At 39.8% G+C, this 7,551-nt stretch overlaps 1 long non-coding RNA gene across 1 annotated transcript; it reads left to right on the forward strand.

Moving 5' to 3' along the window:
- The first annotated feature begins 3,383 nt into the window (after nt 1-3,383).
- Nucleotides 3,384-7,333, forward strand: LOC106593010 (uncharacterized). The gene is made up of 2 exons (XR_006757829.1): nt 3,384-5,614; nt 5,723-7,333. It is a non-coding gene; the product is annotated as an uncharacterized lncRNA (long non-coding RNA).
- The last annotated feature ends 218 nt before the right edge of the window (nt 7,334-7,551 follow it).

Here is a 7,551-nt window from a genome sequence, read left to right on the forward strand (position 1 = left end):
CATAGAAACGTGGAGAGATGTGAATAGAACCATAGAAACGTGGAGAGATGTGAATTGAACCATAGAAACGTGGAGAGATGTGAATAGAACCATAGAAACGTGGAGAGATGTGAATAGAACCATAGAAACGTGGAGAGATGTGAATAGAAACATGGAGAGATGTGAATAGAACTATAGAACCTTTGTGAGATCACTGGTTTATGTGTCCTGGACAGACAGGATGTAAATCACTGGTTAATGTGTCCTGGACAGACAGGAAGTAAAGTTAGTTATGTAACCCTCCAGTGTAGTGTCCGTGCGTACGTGTCCGTGCGTGCGTGTCCGTGCGTGGTAGAGTAGTCTAGAAGTGACAGACGGTGAAGGTGTTTCTCCTGATTGTACTACTATTACATTCCAGACTAGTGCAGGTATTATCACACTACAGACATTATTACTGTTATTGTTATTATTATTATTATTATTACTATTATTGTTATCATTACTATTATTGTTATTATTATTATTATTCCATTCCAGACTAGTGCAGGTATTATCACACTACAGACATTATTACTGTTATTGTTATTATTATTATTATTATTACTATTATTGTTATCATTACTATTATTGTTATTATTATTATTATTACATTCCAGACTAGTGCAGGTATTATCACACTACAGACATTATTACTGTTATTGTTATTATTATTACTACTATTATTGTTATTATTATTATTATTACATTCCAGACTAGTGCAGGTATTATCACACTACAGACATTATTACTGTTATTGTTATTATTATTACTACTATTATTGTTATTATTATTATTATTACATTCCAGACTAGTGCAGGTATTATCACACTACAGACATTATTACTGTTATTGTTATTATTATTACTACAATTATTGTTATTATTATTATTATTATTACATTCCAGACTAGTGCAGGTATTATCCTACTACAGCCAGTATTACTACTACTACTATAATAATAATAATAATAATAAATATTTTATTACTGTTGTTATTATTATTATTATTACTATTATTACTATTATTATTATTATTACTAGTGTTACTATTATTACTGTTATTATTACTACTACCATTACTAGTATTATTATTACTAGCATTATTGTTATTACTGGTATTATTATTACTGGTATTATTATTACTAGTATTACTATTATTACTGTTATTATTATTACTACCATTACTAGAATTATTATTACTAGTATTATTATTACTGGTATTACTATTATTACTGTTATTATTATTATTATTACTACCATTACTAGTATTATTATTACTAGCATTATTATTATTACTAGTATTATTATTACTTGTATTACTATTATTACTGTTATTATTTGTACTATTATTAATAGTATTATTATTACTATTATTATTATTACTGTTATTGTTATTACTAGTATTATTATAATTATTATTACTATTATTACTATTTTTAATAGTATTATTATTAGTATTATTATTACTAGCATTATTATTATTACTAGTATTATTATTACTTGTATTACTATTATTACTGTTATTATTTGTACTATTATTACTAGTATTATTATTACTAGCATTATTATTATAACTAGTATTATTATTACTTGTATTACTATTATTACTGTTATTATTTGTACTATTATTAATAGTATTATTATTACTATTATTATTATTACTGTTATTGTTATTACTAGTATTATTATAATTATTATTACTATTATTACTATTTTTAATAGTATTATTATTACTATTATTATTTGTGATGCACCGATATGACAGTTTTGGCCGATACAGATATACAATATTTTTCTAGTTAAATCACTGACCAAAAGGTTATTTTGTTGTCATTTACGTATGTTCCCATTACCAGTAAAACATAATCAAACCTATTTATTTTACTTACTTGCTGTGCTGTTTGGTTGTTCATTTGTTCAGTCATTTCATTCTCAACCCGGATTTCTGCGTGTCAAAAAATATACTATTTAACACTATTTGACGTGTCAAATAAGCTTGTTGACCAATTAGGACCTGACTATGACTGCACGTCACATAATAATTGAAAGCGTTCATACATTTTTTTACATAGTGTAATCAATGTGTAATAACTATCAGTCGTATTTCATATGTCACAACGATTTATCGATACATATGCTATGGTGCTGGTAGAGTTGTCTCGCGCACCTACAGTGCTGGTCATAAAAAAAGCTAGCTAGCTCATGGACGCAAACAATGTTCTTCCCCAAAAACATAGCAAAATGACATCTGTTTCAGTAGCTATATAGTTAGCTTGTCATCATCTAAAATAACCTTAATATTTTTTTTTATTTTTTTTTTTTATTTCACCATTATTTAACCAGGTTGGCCAGTTGAGAACATGTTCTCATTTACAACTGCGACCTGGCCAAGATAAAGCAAAGCAGTGCGACAAAAACAACACAGTTACATATGGGATAAACAAACGTACAGTCAATAACACAATATAAAAAATCTATATACAGTGTGTGCAAATGGAGTAAGATTAGGGAGGTAAGGCAATAAATAGGCCGTAGTGGCGAAATAATTACAATTTAGCATAAACCCTGGAGTGATAGATGTGCAGATGATGACACTGGGGTGCAAAAGAGAAACAATAAATAACAATATGGGGATGTGGTAGTAGGGGGGGGGCTATTTACAGATGGGCTGTGTACAGGTACAGTGATCGGTAAGCTGCTCTGACAGCTGGTGCTTACAGTTAGTGAGGGAGATATAAGTCTCCAGCTTCAGTGATTTTTACAATTCGTTCCAGTCATTGGCAGCAGAGAACTGGAAGGAAAGGCGGCCAAAGTAGGAATTGGCTTTGGGGGTGACTAGTGAAATATACCTGCTGGAGCGCGTGCTGCTATGGTGACCAGTGAGCTGAAATAAGGCGGGGCTTTACCTAGTAAAGACTTATAGATGACCTGGAGCCAGTGGGTTTGGCGACGAATATGTAGCGAGGGCCAGCCAACGAGAGCATACAGGTCGCAGTGGTCGGTAGTGTATGGGGCTTTGGTGACAAAACGGATGGCACTGTGATAGACTACATCCAGTTTGCTGAGTAGAGTGTTGGAGGCTATTTTATAAATGACATCGCCGAAGTCAAGGATCGGTAGGATAGTCAGTTTTATGAGGGTATGTTTGGCAGCGTGAGTGAAGGATGCTTTGTTGCGAAATAGGAAGCTAATTCTAGATTTAATTTTGGATTGGAGATGCTTAATGTGAGTCTGGAAGGAGAGTTTACAGTCTAACCAGACACCTAGGTATTTGTAGTTGTCCACATATTCTAAGTCAGAACCATTCAGAGTAGTGACGCTGGACGGACGGGCAGGTGCAGGCAGCGATCGGTTGAAGAGCATGCATTTAGTTTTACTTGCATTTAAGAGCAGTTGGAGACCATGGAAGGGGAGTTGTATGGCATTGAAGCTCGTCTGGAGGTTAGTTAACACAGTGTCCAAAGAAGGGCCAGAAGTATACAGAATGGTGTTGTCTGCATAGAGGTGGATCAGAGAATCACCAGCAGCAAGAGTGACATCATTGATGTATACAGAGAAAAGAGTCGGCCCGACAATTGAACCCTGTGGCACCCCCACCACTGATCTGTCAGCAGCAGAAAGCCCTTCCCAACCGCTGCCCCGACAGCAGCAGAAAGCCCTTCCCAACCGCTGCCCCGACAGCAGCAGAAAGCCCTTCCCAACAGACAGACAGCACACTACTACATTGCTAAACAGAGCGGTGCTATATAAAACTCCAAATCAGCTTTCATTTGGGCAGTGTTCCCTGTTGGCTTGCTGTTGTGACGTCACACTGCTGTGTTTTATAGCACACTACCACAGTGACCTCCTGACCCTGACACAGTGACCCCCGACCTCGGACCTCTGTGTTTACACAGACAGTATTGTAACACGGACGTAGCATTAAAACGCATAGGCCTATGTAACGTGTGTAACATGTATGTGCTCTGCTGTAGGAGCACACTATCCTGTAGTGTTCTTAACCTCCCCCCTCAAGATTCAGAAATGGCACCCTATTCCCAATATAGGCCACTACTTTCTTTTGATATGCTGGAGACCTGAGTTAGAACCACCGCCTGTCGCAGAACCCTCGGTCTGTTGCAATGGCGATGCCTTTTGATATGCGGGAGACCTGAGTTAGAACCACCGCCTGTCGCAGAACCCTCGGTCTGTTGCCATGGCGATGCCTTTTGATATGCGGGAGACCTGAGTTAGAACCACCGCCTGTCGCAGAACCCTCGGTCTGTTGCCATGGCGATGCCTTTTGATATGCGGGAGACCTGAGTTAGAACCACCGCCTGTCGCAGAACCCTCGGTCTGTTGCAGAACCCTCGGTCTGTTGCCATGGCGATGCCTTTTGATATGCGGGAGACCTGAGTTAGAACCACCGCCTGTCACAGAACCCTCACTCTGTTGCCATGGCGATGCCTTTTGATATGCGGGAGACCTGAGTTAGAACCACCGCCTGTCGCAGAACCCTCGGTCTGTTGCCATGGCGATGCCTTTTGATATGCGGGAGACCTGAGTTAGAACCACCGCCTGTCACAGAACCCTCACTCTGTTGCCATGGCGATGCCTTTTGATATGCGGGAGACCTGAGTTAGAACCACCGCCTGTCACAGAACCCTCACTCTGTTGCCATGGCGATGCCTTTTGATATGCGGGAGACCTGAGTTAGAACCACCGCCTGTCGCAGAACCCTCGGTCTGTTGCCATGGCGATGCCTTTTGATATGCGGGAGACCTGAGTTAGAACCACCGCCTGTCGCAGAACCCTCGGTCTGTTGCCATGGCGATGCCTTTTGATATGCGGGAGACCTGAGTTAGAACCACCGCCTGTCACAGAACCCTCACTCTGTTGCCATGGCGATGCCTTTTGATATGCGGGAGACCTGAGTTAGAACCACCGCCTGTCGCAGAACCCTCGCTCTGTTGCCATGGCGATGCCTTTTGATATGCGGGAGACCTGAGTTAGAACCACCGCCTGTCGCAGAACCCTCGCTCTGTTGCCATGGCGATGCCTTTTGATATGCGGGAGACCTGAGTTAGAACCACCGCCTGTCACAGAACCCTCACTCTGTTGTTATGGCGATGCCCTAAATAAGCTAGGGGACCAAACCCGTCCCTCCTTCCCTCCACCGCTCACTAGAAAAGATAACTTGTCTTCTCTATTATGTCTTGTTGTTTCTTCTCCTTGGTGTCGTTAAACCAGTGTTCCTGATTCATGTGGTCAATATGTTGTTGTTGGGATTTGTTATTATTATTCTATTTCAGTATTGCTCTTTAATGATGAGTCAGTTTGTGAATGAACTGGCTGACAACAGATGTACAAACAGAACCAATCACTTTAGACTAGGAGCCGTACGCAGACCAATCACACGTCAGAATAGGAGACATACGGTTGATCACCAGTTTGGGATGGTATAGACTGCTCTTAATGCTGCAGTCTGTAATTTAGCTCGTGCCCTGTGGTCACAGGACGAAATGCACAAACAATCAACGCTCAAAACAAACTTATTAAGCCAATCGATGCATAGACTCGTGAAGACCCTCTGTTTACAAACAATTGTTGGTGTCAGAGTGTCAGTAGGGAGTAGGACTAACAGAGTGTTTAACTGCCACAGACCGACTGGTGTTCTCCAGTCCTTATAACGGACGGTTATTACACTTCATAGACAGGTCATAGAGGTGTCAGTAGGGAGTAGGACTAACAGAGTGTTTAACTGCCACAGACCGACTGGTGTTCTCCAGTCCTTATAACGGACGGTTATTACACTTCATAGACAGGTCATAGAGGTGTCAGTAGGGAGTAGGACTAACAGAGTGTTTAACTGCCACAGACCGACTGGTGTTCTCCAGTCCTTATAACGGACGGTTATTACACTTCATAGACAGGTCATAGAGGTGTCAGTAGGGAGTAGGACTAACAGAGTGTTCTACTGCCACAGACCGACTGGTGTTCTCCAGTCCTTATAACGGACGGTTATTACACTTCATAGACAGGTCATAGAGGTGTCATAGACAGGTCATAGAGGTGTCATAGATGGGTCATAGACAGGTCATAGAGAGGTTATAGACAGGTCGTAGAGGTGTCATAGACGGGTCATAGACAGGTCATAGAGATGTCATAGACGGGTCATAAAGGTGTCATAGAGGGATCATAGACAGGTCATAGAGGTGTCATAGACAGGCCATAGAGGTGTCATAGACCGTTCATAGACAGGTCATAGAGAGGTTATAGACAGGTCGTAGAGGTGTCATAGACTGTCACAGCAGTGTCATAGACAGCTCATAGAGGTGTCATAGACAGGTCATAGAGTTGTCATCGATAGAGCTACCATACATTTCTGTCAGATCTGTATTATGTATCTCATAGATCAGACAGACATGTTTTAGAACATATAGACAGGTTAACATGTTATAGAACTATAAAAGACTTGTTATGAACATGTAATAACTGGTCTACGGCACTGAGAGTCTGTCTCTACTGCCACAACACCAGACCTGTTATACCATGATATAAGTATGTTATGAACATATTATAGATGTTTAATAAGGGTGGTCAGTCTCTCTACCTCCACAACACCAGACCTGTTATACCATGATATAAGTATGTTATGAACATATTATAAATGTTTAATAAGGGTAGTCAGTCTCTACTGCCACAACACCAGACCTGTTATACCATGATATAAGTATGTTATGAACATGTTATGAACATATTATAGATGTTTAATAAGGGTAGTCAGTCTCTCTACTGCCACAACACCAGACCTGTTATACCATGATATAAGTATGTTATGAACATGTTATAGATGTTTAATAAGGGTAGTAGTCAGTCTCTCTACTGCCACAACACCAGACCTGTTATACCATGATATAAGTATGTTATGAACATGTTATAGATGTTTAATAAGGGTAGTAGTCAGTCTCTCTACTGCCACAACACTGCCTCAGACGTTGCCATGGATGTGTTTTCTAATGTAAATAAGTCACTCCCACTTTCTACACTGCCCATGGGCCTTTATAAACCCTCTTCCTCTTCATAGGAGCTCTATAACAGCCTGCATTGCTGCTCCATACATAGTGTTTATAATGCTATAAGTGTTTCTGTGGAGCTGGCCATTGGGATGGACTACCATCTACAGAGAGCAGGGTTTTGTTTCCACCAAGCAGTAACACACCTGATGATTCTACTTGTCAAAATCTTTGATTTAATATTACTGTGATGATGATGAAGATGATGATGTGTTTTCTATGTGTCTGTCATTTTAATAACAAGCTTTTATATCAGTGAGATTCAGTCTACTGTGGTTATTATTATGTCTGTCTGTCTGCTCTGTCTGTCTGTCTGTTCTCTGTCTGCCTGCTCTGTTTTCTGTCTGTCTGTCTGTCTCTGTCTGTCTGTCTGTCTGTCTGTCTGTCTGCTCTCTGTCTGCCTGTTTCTACCTGTCTGTCTGTCTGTCTGTCTGCTCTCTGTCTGCCTGTTTCTACCTGTCTGTCTGCCTGTTTCTACC

The sequence above is a fragment of the Salmo salar genome, chromosome ssa12, assembly GCF_905237065.1.
Source record: "Salmo salar chromosome ssa12, Ssal_v3.1, whole genome shotgun sequence".
Taxonomy (NCBI): Eukaryota; Metazoa; Chordata; class Actinopteri; order Salmoniformes; family Salmonidae; genus Salmo; species Salmo salar.